Source organism: Canis lupus, chromosome 35, assembly GCF_003254725.2.
Source record: "Canis lupus dingo isolate Sandy chromosome 35, ASM325472v2, whole genome shotgun sequence".
Lineage (NCBI taxonomy): Eukaryota > Metazoa > Chordata > Mammalia > Carnivora > Canidae > Canis > Canis lupus.
The window spans coordinates 19,060,870-19,082,408 of NC_064277.1; the positions used below are offsets into that span (position 1 = coordinate 19,060,870).

Below are 21,539 nucleotides of genomic sequence, written 5' to 3' on the forward strand. Positions count from 1 at the left end.
TAACCTTAGCGTAAGGAATAAACTTCTGATTTGTCACGCATTCCAAATAAGAGCCTAACAAAGAGAATGGGAAAGTAATTACCCAGGATAGGGAGATTGAAAGAGGGCCTGATGATTTGTCTTAGAATATGACTTTCACACACTGGTCAGAGGAAATTGAAAGTGAAGTATAGCATTGCTGCTAATAACAGAAGCATTCCATATCTGTGCAGCGCCTTTCATCAGAGCATGTTGTAACCCTTATCTTGGTAATCTTTATAACCACAAGGGGAGAGGAGTAGGCGGTCAATGACTCCATTTTACAGATAAAGAAATTGAGGCACAGAATAATTGGGTTTCTCAAAGTCACATACATCAGAGGATGCTGGGAATCAAGTCTGCTTTCTATTCTCAGTCAGTCCAGAATTTTTCCTACTCATATTTTTAGAAACTGAGACCCACCCAACTCGGTTATTAACCTTTATTCTACACGCTGCTCTTCTTTGTGTCTTCTCTGAACTCCTGTTCTCTTTTTCTTCCTGGATGTCAGTTCTCTTCCTGACACCGGAATTTTTTCTTCTAATCCTTGGTTGTCTCTCAATATACATCGATTTCCCGTGTGTGTTCCCGAAGCTCATGAGTGCATTTATTTCACTAGCTAAAAGACATGAGCCAAAATTCTTGTGACACACATTGAAATTCAGTGAAGTTGATAAATGGGGCACAAAATGTTGCAAAATGAAAATATAAAGGTTTATGGGTGCCCAAGGTACAGGTTTGATGCTATTCAGCACTGATTTCCAGGAGGCATGTGTCTGTCCTTCCCTGATGTAAGTCTAAATTTGATAAATGTTTTATTATTATTCTTTTTTAGCCAGTGTTAAATAACTCTTCGTTTCCCAGGAGTGTAACTTCCCTTAGGGGTTATAATGAAATGTCTTTGCAATGCCTTGTCATGGTGAAGCAAGAGAAAAGTTGAATCTTTAGGGCTTGGATATGCTTTTGACAGGCAGTAAGTAAAAGGTTCACAACGATTCCTATGGCTTGCACTAAATACTGAACTCTTTCCTGATCATTTGTTCTTTAAACATATCACAGCTTGTAAAGGGGACGCATTTATTTAGCATTAATTACCTCCTAGGATGCAAGGGCTTCTACCCACTTCTAGAAGCTGTTTCCCTTATCAAAAATGTATCATTAAAACCAAGTCCAGAGAATAAATAGTCAATATTTGATGAAGCCTTTGATAGGAGGGTAGAACGTGTTGGTTAAGAGATTGAGCTTTTTAGAGATGTGGATTCAGAACTCAGCTCCGCTGCCTTGAGAAAATCATTTGGTTTCCTGTGCCTGTCTCTTCACAGTGCTGGTGATACCTGCTTCCTAGCGTCCAGATGAAGCCAAAACATGATGAGGTATGTAAAGTACTTATTATATACTCGATGAATAACCACTATTTGAAGGTATGTTTAAAAATAAATAAGGCTGGGGAGCCTGGGTGGCTCAGTCAGTTGAGCGTCTGCCTTCGGCTCAAGTCATGATCCCAGGGTCCTAGGATGGAGCTCCATGTCTGGCTCCATGCTCAGTAGGGGTTCTGCTTCCTCTGCTCCTCCCCCTATGCCTTCTCTCTCTCTCTCTGTCTCTCTTTCTCAATTAAATAAAGTCTTAAAAGGGGGGGCTGTGTCTTGGGCACCTGGCTGGCTCAGTTGGTAGAGCATGCAATTTTTGACCTGGGGGTTGTAAGTTCGAGCCCCACATTGGGTGTAGAAATTACTTTTTAAAAAAATCTTAAAATATAAATAAATAAGGCTATTAATTGTCCCTGAGTGTGTGTGAGTATTCAAGGCAATTTGTCACCAATGATTGGTGATAAGTTGACCTCGGCAAAATGTTTATTTTACATACATTGCTACATATCAGGCACCAAGCAGCAAGTCACCAGGTGTCCGTTTATAATTTGAATGAGTACAGACAGTCTGGGTCTCTGGTCTGCATGTGGTAGAGCTTTATGTTTCTGTAAGAAAGGAGAGAATTGATTTCCTATCTTTACAAAGAGGAGGGAGACAGATTCCTTCTACCTCCTCCAGGGTCACAGAAAGGGAGTGGTGTATCTTTGAAGATTAGAGAACTGCACTGGTTACCTTTTCTTAAATAGAAAATCTTTGTAGATGGAATGAAATTGAACTTAACTATTTTTGCAACTGATCTAATCTGAAGCTCCAGGCTAAGGCACACAGAAACACACACACACACACACACACACACACACACACAAACAAAACCTCTCACTAAAAACTGAAGTAGAACTGAAGCTTCTTAGGTGTCCTCTGACACCACCGTGACTGTAAGAGGCTGAGCCATAAGGGCTTAGACATTATCTAAACTCAGTTTCTCCTCCATCTCCTCCTCTGTCTGGTGTATTCGACAAATGCGCACAGAAACCCTGTGGCCCATCTGTACTTCTTTACATCCAGCAAGGCAGCTGGAATTACTAGCAGCCGCCACTAGCCTGTCTTTACTCTGAGCCTCCCAGGCTTCCCTTCTCGTTTATTCTACTACAAGGGTATAGAGCCCCACAGATCCTAGAGATCGAAGATCTGTGTGTTGCAGGTGCTCACACTAGGGAAGGAGCTTATTAGCAATTCCACTTCCTGTGTGAATGGGGCCAACGGCTGAGGTGTTCTATGGGTGGAAGTGAGCTGCAGTCAGACCCATGACCAATCCTAAGTCACTGACCCCCACCAGCCGGCCTCCCTGTGGACAAGCAGCACCACGCCCCACCCCACCCCCTTCACACAGCCTTCACCACCACTAGGAAGCAAGTCAACAGGACGCCTTCATGTTGGGGAGAAGTGGGCACTCCTCCTAGAGAAAGATTCTCAGGCTATCGTCATTGGGAAACAGCAATGCACAATGTATATTAGGAGTAAGGTAAGAAGCATGAGGATGTGCAGCCTATTCAGGAAGCAGGAATCAAAGTAAAAAATATGAGGTAATGTTGGTGAGCTATGATCTTAGTACTTTTTTTAAACCACAAAATGTATTTGTGCGTAAATCAAGGCCAAAAAAGTCAACTAGTATCTATTAAGCAACAACTTTGATCACGATAGTGAGTTGGATGTGGTTGGCAGTACATTAGAAGTATCTAAATTACGCCCATCATTTAAGCCCTGACTTAAGTACCATGGCTTCTAAAAGCCTAACAACACAAGAAGAATCTCTCCCTCCTCTGATTTTTCATTCTATTTATTGTCCACCAAAAGATTTCACGTTTTTTAAGGCCATAAAACTCTTTATTGAGGACAAAAATCCAGCAGTAGCCAACACGGAAACCAGATCTAAGCAGAGGGACTCTGGTCAAAGTGGGGATGTGGTCACCTGGTCTTCCCTCTGTTGACAGCCTCAGAAACACTGGGGTATTTATTATAGGGCACCGTTTGAAAAGTACTTGCCTGTGTCAGTTACTTGGCAATGAATTGACATACATTGTCTTTTTTTTTTTTCTTCTGATTCTTGTATGTTCATTACTAGATTACAGATTTCTAAAGGGGAAAGATTCAAATGAGAGGCAAGAGAAACAACAAAGGCTGGGAGGCAGGACATGGCAGCTCTGGGCCTGGCAGTGCCACTCATCAGACCCTGTGCGTCAGCCCATTCAGTGTGCTGAGCCCACAAAGCCACACTAGACCATATGTGAGACGTGTGACACGGTTCCCAGGTTCTCATGAGAGTCCTGGTTTGTACTTGCCGTAGACCAGGTGACAAGTTTCAGGATGTGGTCATTCTCAAAAGTCTCCCAATTTGGATGATCAATCAAATCATATGACCTCTTTATATATAAGGCCACTTTTCTTTTTTCATCCTTTTTTTTTGTCCATTGCAGCACTTTATATTCTTTTTTCTTTCTTTCTCTCTTTTTTTATTCACTGCAGCGCTTTACTTCCCCCACACAGTGATGCGTTATTGGGGCCTCATGTTCTCACATGACAGGAGAAAACCAAAATTTGTTGTCATATCTGAAGGAATTGGAAATTGTCTAAAGAAACCTTACACAAATGAAAAGGATGAATAAATTTAAAGTTGTAAATGCAAACTGTTTTCCAGCTCAAGGCAATTAACAACTCACAGTGTCCTGGCAGGAAAACATCTAGTAAGAAAGGACAGTGGGTCCCAAGGCTTGGACCTTCCCAATCCAATCAGATTGGCAGGACAGAAGTGACAAGTGGTTCAAGGTTCTTGCTAGTCTCTGGAGAAATTCTGGAATAGGCAGCTCTGACACATGAACAGCCTGCATGGATCAAGAACCTCATGGCCTTGCAGATTCTCAAACCAATGGATTTCTCTTCCATACACGTGTTCTACACTTCAGCCATGAATTGACTGAGTTGCCTATACTAAGAGTTTAAATCAAAGGTACAAAAAAAAATGTTTTTTAAATAAATCAAAGGCATGTGCAGGGTGTTGAACCAAGGGGACAGTCAACTTGGATACAAGGTCAAGATCGGCAGCAAGTTCTATGATCCAGAGCTCCTATCAGATACAAACTTCAAGGGCACATTTCTTTTCAAAGGCGTATTCCGGTTATAGGCCTCTTTTTGATTCATGATGCTAGGATTCTGCTTCCCCCTACCCACTCACTCCACCCTGGGATCCAGCATAGGGCTAAAGACACAATAGGACTCAATGTCTATTAAATTAGTTCAGGATAAGACATGGTTATTACCTAAAGGAGCTCAAAACCTAATTGAGGAGATGATGTACATGTATGAAGCCTCTAGAAATCATACAAGTCAGTGTGTGGAAGGGGTAAACTGTAAGATAAATGAGAAGAGCCACTGGCAGGTCCCATGCACTCCATGCTGCGGGCAGGCACCCTTCCTAGCAATTCGATTTTAAACACCAGAGCCAGGGAAAGAGGCCAGAAAAGGAAGGGCCGCGACCAGACACCAGACAGACCAGTGCATGGGACACATGATTGGAGCAACAGGGGTGACAAGGTGGTGAGTGTCAGGGAGGCAGAGGCTGGGCCTGGGTGGGGTCTGGCCAGTTGGCCACGCTCCACTGGGGGGTGTCATTGGGCAGCGGTCCAGGTGGGCAGTTGGTGTCAGCGAGGTCTGTATGTGGAGGACCGACAGCAGTGAGGGCAGCGTGGTAGGGGAAAGCCAGGTGCTGGGCCCTGGAAGCCCATGCAGTCTCTAGCTCTAGGGAAAGGGAGTCTGGAGGTGAGAACAGGGCCCAGCAGTTTAGGCAGGGACTGCCTGAAAGGCAGGGGAAAGTGGATGCTATGATTTGGGCCGATTTGGTTACTAGGCATGCGAGGATCTCAGAGGTGGGTGAGCACTGGAAGAATGACCTGAAAATTGGCAGCAACCATGCAAGAGGGATTAATTTGGTTTTGGGCATGGCCCCAAGGAGAGGAGCCAGCTGTCCAAACCACAAACTAGGGTCTGACATGAGTTGGTGCCAGTGTTCAAATCTGCCAGCAAGAGCCCAATCCCTGCTTCCTCTGATAGGTAGAAGGCGGGCAAACCACAAGGGCAAAATCCAACAAGTTATGGTAGGTCCTGGGGCATGGCGCATCTTCCCCAGCGCGGTTACGGGAAGTGGGTTGAAAGCAGGGTCTGTAAAATGTTTAACAAATCCAAAATTGGGCCATAAAACAGGAGTTTGACTGAGAACAGGTTTTGAGTTAAAGGGCCCAATGGGAGATAATGAAATTAGGAAGAGGGGTGAAGAGTCAGGGAACACAGGACACTTCTCATAGGAATTTGATAACAAAGCGTGAGCCACGATGGTGGCGTTACCTATAGCAATCCCACCGACAAACGTGTGCTTGAGCCGTTTACAAAGGAATCGAGGGGATCCCTGGGTGGCGCAGTGGTTTGGCGCCTGCCTTTGGCCCAGGGCGCGATCCTGGAGACCCGGGATCGAGTCCCACGTCGGGCTCCCGGTGCATGGAGCCTGCTTCTCCCTCTGCCTGTGTCTCTGCCTCTCTCTCTCTCTCTCTCTGTGACTATCATAAATAAATAAAGAAAAAAATATTAAAAAAAAAAAAAAAAAGGAATCGATTGGTGCAGCCACTCTGGAAAACTGTGTGGAGGTTCCTCAAGAAGTTAAAAATAAAGCTACCCTATGACCCAGCAATTGCACTACTGGGATTTACCCCAAAGATACAGATGCAGTGAAACACAGGAACACCTGCATCCCAATGTTTATAGCAACAATGTCCACAATAGCCAAACTGTGGAAGGAGCCTCAGTGTCCATCGAAAGATGATGGATAAAGAAGACGTGGTCTATGTATACAATGGAATATTACTCAGCCATCAGAAAAGATGAATACCTACTATTTGTTTTGATGTGGATGGGATTGGATATTATACTGAGTGAAATAAGTCAATTGGAGAAAGACAATGATTTTATGGTCTCACTCATATGTGGAATATAAGAAATAGTGAAAGGGACCATAAGGAAAGGAGGGGAAACTGAGTGGGGAAAAAATTAGAGAAGAAGACAAACCATGAGAGACTCCTAACTCTGAGAAACAAAGGGTTACAGAAGGGGAGGTGAGTAGGGGATGGGGTAACTGGGTGACGGGCATTAAGGAGGGCACATGATATGATGAACACTGGGTGGTATATGTTGGAAAACTGAATTTAAATAATAAATAAATACATAAATAATAAATAAATACATAAATAATAAATAAATACATAAATTTATTTTTCCCACAAATAAAAGAGGATCTGATGGCACAAGGCAATAACCATCTCCAGGCAGAGATCAGGAGGTGGTTAATGGTTCACAAGACTCCATCTAGCAGCCGGAGGGAACAGGTGCGGCCCTGGGGGACAGGACATAGGCAAGTCCCGGAACAGAAGTCAGGTGGGCTTTAGTCCCAGGAATGAAAGTCAGGATCCGGGACAGGAGCATAGCCACATAGGGCACACACATGTAAGGTGCCCAGGAAAACTTGAGTGTGTTGAACTTGCCCCAGCCCTACCAAATATCAGCCGGGGCAGCAAGACAGTGCAGTGGTGGAATTGGGTCTGTGCTCTGGACTCAGAGTAATTGTTATTGTTGGGTTTTTAAAAGATTTTATTTATTTATTTGACAGGGAGAGAAAGAGCACATAAGCAGGTGGAGTGACAGGCAGAGGGAGTGGGAGAAACAGAATCCCCGCGGAGCAGGGAACTCAACTCGGGCTGGATCCCAGGACCCTAGGAGATCATGACCTGAGCTTAAGGCAGACACTTCCCGACTGAGACACCCAGGTGCCCCTAATTGGAGTTTTAATCTTGATCCACCATTTGCTGGCTGTGAGATCGTCAGCTAGTTAATTAATATTTCTGAGTTGTGGTTGCCTCATCTTTAAGATGGGGATAACAACATGTACTTGGCATGGTTGTGTGTAGATTAGGTGATGTAATGTGTGAAGCACCAAGCTCCCTCGGTGCCCACCGCCATTATAGATGCTCCATAAACAGAACTATTACTACCATTAAGACTAAATCCAAACCACACCTATAGGGAGGGAGGCAAATAGGACTTTTACTACGCTGCCAGCCTGGCCCAAATTACCAAAGGGAAACAGATGGTGCTCAGCCTGCAGGTTTAAAGCTGGATGGTGCTGACACAGGCAGGGACTAGGATTGGCCTTGGTCCCATGGAAAAAGCAAGGGCTCAATTTCTAAAAACAGGAGTTCAGGTTCAGAGAAGGACCAACTGTGAGGTGCTAACTTACTGGCCCTCATTTCCAGCTCAAGGAACACTGAGCCTACAGGGAGGGTCCTAATATCCCCTTGCAGAAAGAAGAAAGGAACATGGGATTAGGCAACCAAGCAGCTCATTACACTGAGAACCAGTCGATACTGTTATCCGAAAAATATCCTCCTCTCCTTAGATTTAGGATCAATGGTACCTGAAATTCCACCATTATATATTCGCTTCTTTGCATTAAATATCCTTCTCCCCTGGCGTAACTGTTTAAATGTAAGCATCATGGGACATGGAACACATTGGGTCACTCATAATTCAGGTACCCAGGTTTCCACCTGCTGAGAGCCTACAACTCCCCCAGAGGACTCACGTGGGTGTTGACCCTCCCCAGACATGGGGCAGCCAGCACGAGGGAAGGAGAGGGAGCATTTTTAGGACTATGAAGCCCTGGGAAAGAATCAGGAAAAGGTAGAAGCTGACACAGTGTTTGTTCTCTTCTTTCTGCTGACATCAGGCTTTCCCGGGAGCTAGTTTGTATACCAAGTTCTTTTTGTGGATCTGAAGATCCTAAGTAGCATGAGGACTGCAGGCATCTAGTCATGGGGAAGATAGTCTTACAAAGATAGGGAGTGGGACACTGTATGGACAATTTCCTCTCTCTGGGGCCGCAACCCCCTGAGATTTTCTTCCTTTGGTCTCTGGCCTTCTCCCAAAGAAGCTAACACCTGTAAGCCATGGCTTGAAAGCTGCTAAGGCAGCTTCAAGGTTAGGCACCACTAGTATATTGGAAATGTATGTGTGCGGCTGGCTTGCAACATGTTTGACCTGTGGTGTGCAATACCTGGCAACCCCTTGCTACGTGTGGTTCCCGAGTCCTTGAAACGTGGCCTGACCGAATTGAGATGTGCTGTCATGACGTGTACAATACACACCGGATTTGAAAGCCTCATGATGAAAAGGAAAAAGAATGTAAAATGTCCCTCGATATTTTGTACATTGATTACCTGTTGGAATGATAATTCTTGGGATATGTTGGCTTACTAAAATATATTATTAACATTAATTCTACTTTTTTAAACTTTTTTAATGGAACTGCTAGACATTTTAGACTCTATACATGATTCACATTATATTCCTATGGGACAGCACTGTTATATGCAAATCGATAAGTCAGTTTTGTTCTAGGGGTGCCAGCTCCTAAGGGTCTGGCCACCCCCACTGTGATTTGTCAGTTGAGTGGGGAACTGACCTTTGACTGGTCACAGAGGGGTCAGCTTCTGTGGTGAGAGGGAGGGTGATGGTTGTAGGCAAAGATAACTGAACATTCCCTTTCTCCCCTGTTGAATCCATCAGGGAAGTGCTGTCTCTCTTCTTCTCAGACACTTATCCTCACTTAGGGAGTTGGGAAGCTCTCCTAGTTCTTCCCCCATCACCACCTTATGGTTCCTCCCTGTGATAAGAAATAGAAACATTTCTTTTTAGATTTTATTTATTTATTTGCAAGAGAGAGACCGTGAGCATGAGCAGGGTAAGGGGAAGGAGAGGAAGAAGCAGACTCCCTGCTGAGCAGGGAGCCCGATGTGGGGCTCGATCCCAGGACCCTGAAATCATGACCTGAGCCAAAGGCAGATGCTTAACTAACTGAGCCACTCAGGTGCCCTGAAAAGCAAAAGTTCTTAACTCCCTATTTTTCCACCAGCTGGCTCCATTAAAGCATCCTGTGCTTCTCTATTGTAGTGAGCTCAGAAATCCATGTTAAGACCCTCTCATCTAGATCAAAAAATCTGTTCTGGCACCTCTTCCAAAACTCGAAAGTTAGTCCTTTATTAGATTAGTAAGGACACAAGCTTCACCTCATCTGTGTATTCGTTCAACGCACATTCATGTGGCATCTACTGCATGCCCAACATTGAAGAGAAGAGCTAACAAAACAGAGCCAACAACGTGGCTCTGTCTACACATTGGACGAGCCCATGGCTCTTTCCTTCTTGAAAAACTTACTTCACGTGGCCTAGACATGGCTTTATCTTACTTCTTCCCATTTTTTCGTCCATTCCCTCTTCCTCTTAACTAGCTCCTACGAGTCCTGGTCTTTGAATACGGGCATTCCCTCAGTCTTCAGACCTCATCTTTTTAATTGTCACAAAGTCCTCAAGTTATTGCTCTGTTCCAAGTACAACCAGTACACTGAAAACGTCTCATCTCCATGACCTGGGCTGGTCCCAACCTCTTGCTTGCACCCCAGACTCATAAATCCATCTCTCTTTTCAACATTTCCAGTTGGATGTCTCATAGGCATCTCAAAATGTCACATATCCAAATCTAAATTCTAGTTTCTCTGCCAAAATCTGCTCCAACTTGGAATACTGAGAATGCATCCTTCCGGTTGTTCGGGTTTAAAAGAAAAAAAAAATTGAATCGTCCTCGACTCCTCTTCCTGTCACATCCCACTTCTAATCTGTCAGCAAGTCCTATTAGTTCTTCTTCGAAATACACCCACATCCTGCCCACTCTTTCCATCCCAGCCTCTATTCCCTTGGGTCAAGCCACTATCATTGCACGTGGGGGATTTTTGCAATAGTTTCCTAGAGGGTCTTCCTGCTGTTATCCTTCCCTTCCCATATAGTCTATTCTCAAGTCCAAAGCCAGAGTGATCCTTGAGAAATGGAGGATGTTGCATTTTATTCCACTGCTCAGAACCCTGCAACAACTTCCATGTCTCTCTGAGAGAAATCCAAAGTATTTGCTGCATCTACTGGGCCAACCACACTCTCTCCTCACTGTCACTAGTGTAGTCACACGGCCTCCTCACTATCCTTGAGCATAGGAGCCAAACTGCTCCCATTTCAGAGGCTTTGAATTTGCTCTTGTCTCTATGCAGAAAACTCTCCTTCCAGATATCTGCATGGCCTGCTCCCTTACTCCCTTCAGGTCTCTGTTCCAATGTTACCTCCCCTGGCCACCTCTTAAAAATCAGTACCCTGGGGGTGCCTGGGTGGCTCAGTCGGTTAAGCATCCGACTCTGGTTTCTGCTCAGGTCATGATCTCAGGGTCATGAGATCAAGCCCCCCGTGGGTCTCTGGGCTCAGCAGAGCCTGCTTGAGATTCTCTTTCTCTTTCTTCTTCCTCTCCTTTTTCCCTTCCCCTGCTCATGCTCTCTCTAATATATAAACAAAATCTTTAAAAAAAAATTTTTTTTTAAAGCAGCACTCTGCATTGAACCTTTGTATTCCCTATCCTGCTCGATTTTTCTTCCTGGTGCTTGTCACCACCTGGTATATTGTACATTCACATGCATGTTTATTGCCTGCCTCCCACTGGAACATGAGCCCTCTGACACCAGGGATGGCGCCTTTTTGTTCACTGCTGTCTCCCAGCATCTGGGACAGCCCCTGATACATTGCAAGTGCTCAATCAACACTTGTTGAGTACATGATGGTGAAGAAGTGGTTTTCCCTTGTGAAAACTCTGAAGCAGGCACTAAACATGCACAAGAATAAATACACTCCATTACAAACGGTGATGAGTGCAGGGAGGAAGTTAACTGGTCCAGTGATGGAGAACCTACTTTAAATAGGGTGGTCAGAGGGGATCTTCTAGAAACAATGGCATTTGGGGTAGGATTAGAAGGATGAGACGGGGCTGGCCCCACATGTGGTGGGAAGACCATTTGGAAGGAAAACAAACAAACAAACCCAGCACATTCAAAGATCCTTCAGCAGGAATGAGTTAAACATCTTCAAAGAACTGAAAGGGGGACAGTGGGCAATGAGAAAAATAGGAATTGATGTTGAAGAGGCATCCAGAAGCTAAATCATAAAGGAACAGGTGGTAGAGATTGGATTTTATTCACAGTTTTGTCTAAGGCTCCAGGTCAGTAACATGTTGTGAGGAATCTGAGGTGGTATCCAGGGATGGCATTTAGGTATCTGGACCATCATTAATTTAAGCTTCTGCATAAAGCTCCTTAGTTAGGAAGGGAGTGGTGTTTACATGGAGAGAGCAGACCAGTCCTCCTACAAGAAGGCTTCCAAGATGTCATTTCTGGTGCAGGAAGCAACAACATTCTCCCTCTATCGGAAGCAGCCCCCAACTACTCCAGCTCTTGTGTTATTTTGTCCCTCTTTAATTATGTAGCCTATATGAGTGCCTACTATGATAAAATATATATGACATTTCCAGTCCACTTGGCCTACGCCCTGTTCTCTTCCCTACATCTTCACAGCTGCACCTGGGCCTTTGCTCATGCTGTTTCCCTGGAAAGAAATACCTGGTGCCTCATCCACATTGCCAAAACCCAGCTCCAGTCCTAAAATAACCATGAGGTCAGATATATAAGCCAGGATCATGATTTCAAATTTACTTTGTTTATTATTGCAGCAGGCTGAATAATGCCTTCCCCAACCCCACAAAAAATATCTGTATCTATATCTATATCTATATCATCTATATATCTATATCCATATCTAATCTATATCTATATCTAATCTATATCTATATCTATATCCATATCTAATCTATATCTATATCTAATCTATATCTATATCTATATCTATATCTATATCTATATCTATATCTATATCTATATCTATATCTATATCTATCTATATCTCCACACTAATTTCTGGAACCTGTGACCATTACTGTATGTGGCAAAAAAGGAAATAAAGTCTTTGCAGATGTGACTAAATTAAGGATCTTGACACGGGGGATTATCCTGGATTATCTGGAGGGGTCCTAAATGCAACCACATGTATCTTTATGAGAGAGAAGCAAGGAGTGAAAACACACAGAAGTGGGGGAGGCCGTGGGACTGTGGAGCCAGAGATGGGAGCCATGTAGCTCCTCGTCAAAGGACAGCAGCCATCAGAAGCAGGGGAGGCCAGAACAGATTCTCCTCTACAGCCTCCGGAGAGAAGGTGGTCCTGTTGACACCTGGCCCAGTGACACTGATTTCGGATTTCTGGGTCTCCAGAACTATGAAGGAATAAATTTCTGTTGCTGTAAGCTACCAAGTTTATGGCAATTTGCTACAACAGCCACAGCAAATTAATACAATTATCTTGCTCTTTACCTGGGCATCTTGTCCCTCGGGTCATCCTTGCTTCCCGGCCAGCTCTCGCTGTGAATTGCTAGGTACTTCCTGTCCTCTCATGTTTCTTTATGTCAGACCCACTCATATGGGTTGCGTACTATTTCATGGGTTTGTGGAGGTGTTTTCTTCCTCCTGCCCCCCTTCATCTTAAAGCCATATGATCAAGCCAGCCAGTCGCCAGGCACATATCCAAGGTGACCGTCTCGGTGAGCCTGGGCTAGCTGGGAGGCTAGCTCAGTAACCTGTAGGAGAGGTGGTGAGGTGTGGATGAGTGGGTGGCTGGAGCTAGTTAGCTTGCTTTGTTTTTTTTAATGTTGACAACATCAGGTGCCTGGAATTGTGATCTGTAGAGGCAAAAAAACAAAAGCTCTGGGCATCACTGTACCTGGGGCTTTGGGAACCTAAAATTTAAGGAAGACATGATAAGACCTAATGGCTGATGGCTCTAGGGGAATTAAGAACATAGAACACCAGGTTTTAAACGTAAATCACTGGAGGAAATAAATAGTGGCGCTATGTACCAAAGTACATATTAGAAGCAAAATATTAGGAAGCAATGAAAGGTTTTTAAAAAATATTTTTATTTATTTATTTATTTATTTTAAAGAAAGAGACTGCAAGCTGGAGGAAGGACAGAGTGAGAGGGGAGAGAGAGAATCTCAAGCAGACCCCCCAGCTGAGCCAGGAGCCCAATGGGGGCCTCAGTCTCACAGCCCTGAGATCATGAGCTGAGTCAAAATTGAGAGTCGGTAGCTCAACCCACCAAGGTGCCAGATGCCCTGCAATGAAAGTTTTGGGGAGAAAATTACGAATTCTTTATTTGAAATGTTGAGTCTCAGGTAGCTGGAAATGACCACTAGGAAGCTCATCCTCCACGGAAAGTCCTATCTTCAACTCTGATGCTTCCAGAATCCTCCGGTTATGCAGGCAAGCATGGGGAGGGGCAGAGGGGAAGGGAAGGAGAGACTCCCAAGCAGGCTCCATGCCCAGCATGGAGCCCGATGTGGGCTGGACCTCACCAGCCTGAGATCATGACCTGAGCCAAAACCAAGTGTCAGGCCCTTAACCGACTGAATCACCCAGGCGCTCCTCTGGTTGTGCTTTTATCGTAGCCCTGATTATCCTATATCATGGATATGGGCTTACTTTTCTGGCTTGCTAACAGTCTGTGAGCCCTTCAGGGAAGAGATCATGTCTTATATCTCTAGTACCAGATAGACTATCTGGCACCTAGTAGATGCTCAATAAACAAATTTTGAATGAATTCCTTGAATGGAACGGAACTCAGATAAGAGGTTCAGGCTGGGGATGACAAGCCACTTTCAGAGGTAAGAGTTGAAGCCATGATAAATAGCACAATGGAGGGGGAGTGGCCATTTGATCTGTTATCAATCGGATGCCACAAGTAGAGGAGGTAGTTCTAATGAAGCATGCTTTTAAACTTTGACCTAACATTCAGGCGTCAGGGATCATAACGATCAAATAAGGAGTCTGGGATATTGTCATCCACCCAGGGCTTTCTGAATATGAAAAGTAATTTTTTTATTTGCCAGCCGGCTCAAGGTTCACTCACCCTTATCATGGTTGTCATGTAACATTATAATGAGCATCCGTCAGAGGCATAAAGATACTCTGCATGTGACGTGCCTGACTTCTGGATACTGGTAATTATATTTTATGCCATATCCAAAATCTGGTCTATAGGGAATATACTTTTTTGTTGGATGTCGTTACTCCTAAAAAGTGGCCAAAGGTATGGAACATTCTTGAAAAGGCATTTCAAGCACTTCTGTAGAAGGCTGCCTCTTAAATTGCCAGCCAGATCCTCGTTTCACTTCCTGCAGGCACCAGGATATGGGGGTCAAGTTCTTCTGAATGCCAAAAGAGATAGATAATAATCCTGGCTGGTTTTGACACTGCTCTTACCTTCATAGCCTAGACCTATAATTGAATTTCTCCAGGAATTTTATGATATATTGATTGAACCTAATTAAGTCAAGGACCTGCTCTCTATTATCTGCCTTAGCAGCCTCAACACAGAACTATTCAATTCAAACAACATTTACTAAGCTCCTAAGCACAAAGCCATGTGCGGAGCCTCTGCTAGACACAAAGATAAATAAGACACAGCCCCTGTCAACCACTAGCCCGGCAGGCCCCAGTGCTGGAACCGTTAGGGTTTATAGACTGATACTCTCACACAGGAAATCTAAGCTAAATACTGTAAAAGAAATGTAGAGAGCCATCACAGCCGTCATCGCTAATTATTGGGTTGAAATGGTAAAGATCCAAAGTATTTGTTTGAAATAGTAATGGCTCTATAGATTTTTAAGCACTTGTTCTTAAAACAGAGCATAAAGAACACTGACTCACCTGGTGTTAGTTAGGTACCTTGGTTACTTCCTTCATGATTAACCCTGACACGTCCTTCCAGTAACCATCATTCTCGTTCCTCCACTTCTGGATTCTTTGTGTGAACATACGGTGTGGATCATCTCCTTGGGAGATGCACAAACATTTTTAGGATGGCCCTGAGTTTTTGTGTCTTTACTCGCATATTTCCTGCTTCACCTTCTTACCTGATTTCCAGTCCCAATGGTTCTAGTATCCTGTCGACCCAGACATGTTCAGCTGCTAAGTTTCAGCATTCTTGCGTGTGACTCTGCCCCGGAGGACTCTCCCTAGCACCTTGGCAAAGGCAATGTGCTGAATTAACACCCTGCACAATTTTGTTCCATTCCTTCTTCCTGACAGGGTCTATTGTTCTTACGTGTCCCCACCCCAAGCCTATAAGCCAGGCATCCAAGAACTGAATGAAACCAAATTTTCAAACAGACATCACTGTACCCTAATTTTTGAGAGAAAATTACATTTAAGGAAAATCATAGCCATTTTACTAGAATATCGTTTTACATAATTCTGTCAAAAAACTCCAAGGTAAATGGTACTTGATTTTATACATATTTCTATGTGCATGTGTGTGTGTGTGTATCCTAATGCCTATATACGTATATATGTATATTTATATATATACATATATATGTGTATATATATACACACACACACACATATATACATATATATTCGATGTGTGTATGTAAACTTGTAATTTTAAACTTCATGGTTATTTTCAGAAACTGCACCACAATTAGAGCCAACTCCAAGTAGGCAGTAAGTGGTTTGATTGCATCACACAGGTTTCCAGACTTAAATGGTACGTGTGGTTAATTTAAAAAGAGATTACCATGCTTTCCTCCACATATTAGCCTGAACAAGTCACTTATGCTAAATCTGAGATACTTTTACAAATGGGAATATCTGCCCTTCTGAATTTTCAAAGTGGTTATGAGGAACAAATAGGATGATGTTGGTAAAACCGCTTTATATAAAACAAGGGAGTTAGGATTATTATTCAAAAGTATCTTCTAGGCCTTTGGGTCCTTCCTTTGTTATCTATAAGCCGCCAGGTACCTTAGCTATTGTGGGTATTGAAGATAGACTTCTTTGTGTCTTTCTATTAATACTACTCATAGTCTTGAACCCAAATCACCTAAGTCCAGAAGCTGCTCTACTCGTGCAATTCTAGAACCTTACCTGTCATTCCTTCAATCATATTAAATGTTCCCCTGTGCCAGGCAAAGCAATAGACCTGGGAGATGCTAAGACAAATAATTCATAGTCTGCATATAAAGAGCTTGGAATATAGCCGAAAGAAACAAATAAATAAATGCAGTAAAAAAAAAATTTTTTTTTTTATAAATGCAGTAAAAATTTTATAGGCGCTATCTAGAAGCCTGTATGGAGAACAAAGAGCAGAGAGGAGGGAGTGGTTGAACCTAGCGTGGGTGGGAGCCCGACAGACTTTGCTGATTGTCTACCTAACAATCATCCCTTCCCCTTCCCCCACCCCAGTTTCCACTAAATAGACTTGAAAGTCAAATGCTCCCTTTCTCACCCTCCCTACCAACTAAGCACACACGTGACCTACACGGGTGCAATGAGATAAAAATCTAACATTGCTGGGTGGTTTCTGGGAAAGCATTGCTTTCTTAACATAAGGGTTTGTGGTAGTTCCTATTTTTCAAAGGTGGCCATCACAATATCTCCCACTGGGTGTGCTCTTCTTTCAATGTGATTGTAAAACTCCTCCCATTAACAGGTAGAGTCAATATCCTCTTTTCTTGATCCTGGAGTGAGGTGGGTTTGTTTGTTTGTTTGTTTGTTTGTTTGTTTAAGTCTCCCTCAACACAGTGAAAGTGCCATGCATTTCCACCTATTCTTTCAGTGGACTTGCTTCTGGAAGCCAGCAGCCATGCTGTGTGGAAGCCCAACCAGCCTATGCCAAGAGACCACATGGCAAGACTGGGTGTAGATGTTCCGGATGGCAGCACAGTGGAGGTTCGGCCAAGAGTCAACACCAACTATGAGGCCTAGGTGATTATATATATATATAGACGTGTGATTGCAATGTCAGTGATTGCAGCCCCATGATTGAATTGAGATTTCAAGTCTTCCTTGCTGAGACCCTAGGCATCATGGAGTAGGACAACCTTTCCCCATTGTGCTCTGTACGAGTAGGACAACCTTTCCCCATTGAGCTCTGTACAAACTCTGCACCACAGGATCCGTGAGCATAATAAAATGGTTGTTTTATGCCACTTCGCTTTAGGGTGGTTTGTTTTACATCTGGACTGAGGATATGGCTGGCATTACTCTTTGTCTCTTCTTTCAGCCTCTACGAGCTGAGCAGGGTGGGAGTAGGGGAGATATTACAATCATGTGGTGAAAGTGTGATGTTGATCTTGAAATTGTTGGTCTGTTAAACCAACACCGGCAACTGTCTATCTCCAGGCCTCCTGGAATGTGAGAAACAATACACTCCTGTTGCTCTGTGCCACTGAATGCCAGGTTATCTGTTCCCTGTAGTTAGAAGCACCTCTTACTCATACATGTGATCCCCACTGGTAAGATTTGGTGGATTCGTGGGAGATAAAACTTTATTTTAATATACTGATGGCTGTCTAATTAGGATAAAAATAGAGATAGCAATCATAGCCTGGTCTTCTGAGAAGTTTGGCTGTGAAGAAAATGAGGGAAATGAATTGGTAGCTAAGGAGATCGTGTGGGCAAATTTTATAGTCCATGAGGAAATATCTAGTAAAGCCAAGAGATTAAAGCAGGAAAGTGAATAACATCAGCAATTATTATTACAGTCAAACCCTGCTTTGGCCCTCTCCATCTTCAGCCAATCTCAAAGACTCTCCCGGGCATTTTTATTATTTTTATTATTTTTTTAAGATTTTATTTATTTATTCATAAGAGACACACAGAGCGAGGCAGAGACATAGGCAGAGGGAGAAGCAGACTCCCTACAGGGAGCCTGATCCCAGGAACCTGGGATCATGACCTGAGCCAAAGGGAGACACTCAACAACTGAGCCACCCAGGCATCCCTCTACCAGGAATTATTAAAATAGAGCTGGCTTCATGGTGTACAACCTATAGTTACATGAGGGCCTCATGCTTAGAGGGACTCCATGTTTGATTTAATGCTCTACTCTGTCTTGAAATTCTTAATAAACAGGGGCCTCATTTTCATTTTGCACTGATTCCTGAAAATAACTTAGATAGTCCTGCCTAAAAAGTTTTCACTCTCATTACCAACTCATGGGTGATACTAAGAAACAACTTGGGCTTGTATCACCCATGGATCTTTAAGGGCATTGGTTCTGTTTTTAAGTAACATGGCACATGTTGTCATATGGACACATCCTCAGATGACCATCAAGACAGTGACTTTCCATTTGGAGAATTTTTTAGCCCTGGGGAATGATTGCAAACCCAGAGAGACTCCTGAATATCCTTACTAATAAAGTTGTGCTGTTCAGGTCCATGAGTCCCCTGCCCAGCACCTGCACCATGGTGGTCGCATCCATTAGCAGAGCTGTGAATCAATTCCTCAAGAACTATAGCACATGTCACCCAGATTACTGGGCAGATTAGTGGCCAGCGGCTGACAAATACTTTCCATATGACCCACTAAAATATTCCTTCCACAGTAATTATGGATTCTCCTGTTTATCCTCCCATCTACCCCAGAACTACAATTATACCTATAGAATAAGCTCCAGGTCAATCCCTGGGATGTACTTCATGGAACAAAGGCTTGGTATGAAATGTCTAAAAAATGCAGCCAGTTAGGGGCACCTGGGTGTCTCCGTGGTTGAACGTCTGCCTTTGGCTTAGGTTGTGATCCCGGGGTCCTGGGAGAGAGTCCCACATTGGGCTCCCCACAGGGAGCCTGTTTCTCCCTCTGCCTGTGTCTCTGCCTCTCTGTGTCTCTTATGAATAAATACATAAAAATAAATTAAATCTTAAGAAAAAAATGCAGCCAATCAAAGGAGATCCTCCATAGACAGAATTACCTTGGTTGCATCCTCTTTGTTAATTTTTAATCTGAGTACAGTTGACACACAACTTCACATGAGTTTCTGGCATATAATATAGTGATTCAACAACTCTCTACATGATGCTGTGCTCGCCACAGGTGTAGCTCCCATCTGTCACCATGCAATGCTATTACAGTATCATTGACTGAATTCCCTATGCTATGCCTTTCTTGTGACTTACTCCATAACTGGAAGCCTGAATCTCCCACTTCCTTTCACCCATTTACCCACCCCCACCAACCTCCCCTCTGGCAACCATCAGTTTGGTCTCTGTATTTATGGGTCTGTTTCTGCTTTTTGTTAGTTTTGTTTTTTAGATTCCACATATAAGTGCAAGCGCATGGCATTTGTCTTTCTCTGCCTGACTTATTTCATTTAGCATAATGCCCACTAGGTCCATCCATGTTGTTATAAATGGCAAGATCTCATTCTTTTTAATGGCCTTTTTATATTCCATTATAGATGTGTGATATGTATATATCACAACTTTATCCATTCATCTATCAATGGACACTTGGTTTATTTCCATACCTTGACGAATGCAAATAATGTTGCAATAAACATAGGGGTGCATCTGTCTTTTTGAATTAGTGTTTTTGTTTTCTTTGGGTAAATACTCAGTAGTACATATGATATTTCTATTTTTAATTTTTTGAGAAACTTCCACACTGTTTTTCATGGTGGTGGTACCAGTTTGCATTCCTACCAACACTGCACAAGTGTTCCTACCATACTCTTTGTATTTTATCTCTCTAGCTTCCCAGAAGACTTTAGGATGTCTCCCTGGGGACTTAGATACCTAAAATTAGTCAGGCAAGTGATTTGATAAACTTTCACTGGTGTGGGTTAACAAAACACCATTCTCTCTTTCCTTTCTATGTTGAGATTACCAGAACCTGGGAGTTCCCCCATTGCTTCTCATAGATACCCCCTGAAGCAGAGCAAAAGGGACAACAGAATGTCCTGTGAAGCTGCCATTTTCAAGCTATCTGGGATGTGCCATAGCTATAAATCAAGAATTCCATAGGTAGAGTTCATTCCTTTTCTAGATGGAGTCATGGTGACCAGGTTTCCAACCAGCTGAGTTTCAGTTCTACCAAAAGTAAAAACCAGGAATGGGAGTGGGAGGACTCACTAAGGTAGTGAGAGGGCCTGGAATGGATGCCCATGAGGGTGTCATGGTCCCACCACCCCAGAAATAAAGCAGTAGACCACCACACCATAAGGGATAAGGTCCCTTATCCTCTCCACCACTGGATGGTTGGGAAAGTGTGGACATGCACCACATGACCTGACTCTAACTGGCTCAGGGGCTGCAGGGGAAGGCACATGGTCATTTCTAGCAGATAGGGATGCATGTTGCTGAGAGATGGAGACAGTGAAGGTGGGAACTTATCTCCTTCCCCTTACCTGTACCTGTGCTAAGAGCAAAGGACAAGATGGATTTATGTTACCACTTTTATTAGCAGGGCTCAGCAAACATTTTTTAAAAAATAAATCTGAGCATTTGTTTTTCACTACAAATGGAGAAGTACTAGCAGAAACCAAAAAGCAGAAAATGGAATTTTACACACCCAGAGGAAAGCTGGTAAAAAAAAAAAAAAAAAAAAAAAAACCTGGGTGTTTGATATATATCTTCAGGACCCATTTCTATGTCCATAATAAAAAAAAACCCCATGGTTCAATGCTCACATAGCATAGCAGCCTGAAATAATTTCAGCCCAAATACCTGGAAGAGGCATATGGTCCACAGGCATACTTTGCAAAATCCCACCCATTGTCCCACATGCAACAGTTCACCTCTCCTTTCTCAAAACCCTTCAGGAAATAACCTCCTCGTTCTAACCAATGTGCCTCGTATCTTTCTCCCCCTTTTACTTTCCTCTCAGCTCTCAAGACAGAAGCCCAGGAAAGCTCATCTGGCAAGGCAGGTCCTTCCACAGAGAATGAAGGAGAGAGAGAAAAAACCTGCAGGAACCAGTTTGAATTCTTTGCAGGTGGAGAGAAGGACAAGCTGAGTTGTTTATACTGGCAATCATTTTTCTTGTCTTACATATGCAGTGAAAAAGAAATAGATGTTTTTCTACCTCAATAAATATTCTTGTAGGTAATAATTTTGAATGGTATTCCATTGTAAATTCAAATAAATTATTATAAATAAACTACAGTTTCTTTAACCAACCCACTAGTAGTTGCTTTGCAACTTTCACATAAAGTCTGTGATGAATTTCACTGTTGTGTAAATCTTTACACATACCCTCAATTATTGACTTAGGATTAATCTCCAAAAGTCTGATGCATT

At 43.2% G+C, this 21,539-nt stretch overlaps 1 long non-coding RNA gene across 1 annotated transcript; it reads left to right on the top strand.

The window, feature by feature from the left end:
- The first annotated feature begins 7,915 nt into the window (after window positions 1–7,915).
- LOC118353412 (uncharacterized) lies at window positions 7,916–21,300 on the top strand. Its single transcript, XR_004812297.2, has 3 exons — window positions 7,916–8,162; window positions 17,075–17,223; window positions 21,127–21,300. It is a non-coding gene; the product is annotated as an uncharacterized LOC118353412 (long non-coding RNA).
- The last annotated feature ends 239 nt before the right edge of the window (window positions 21,301–21,539 follow it).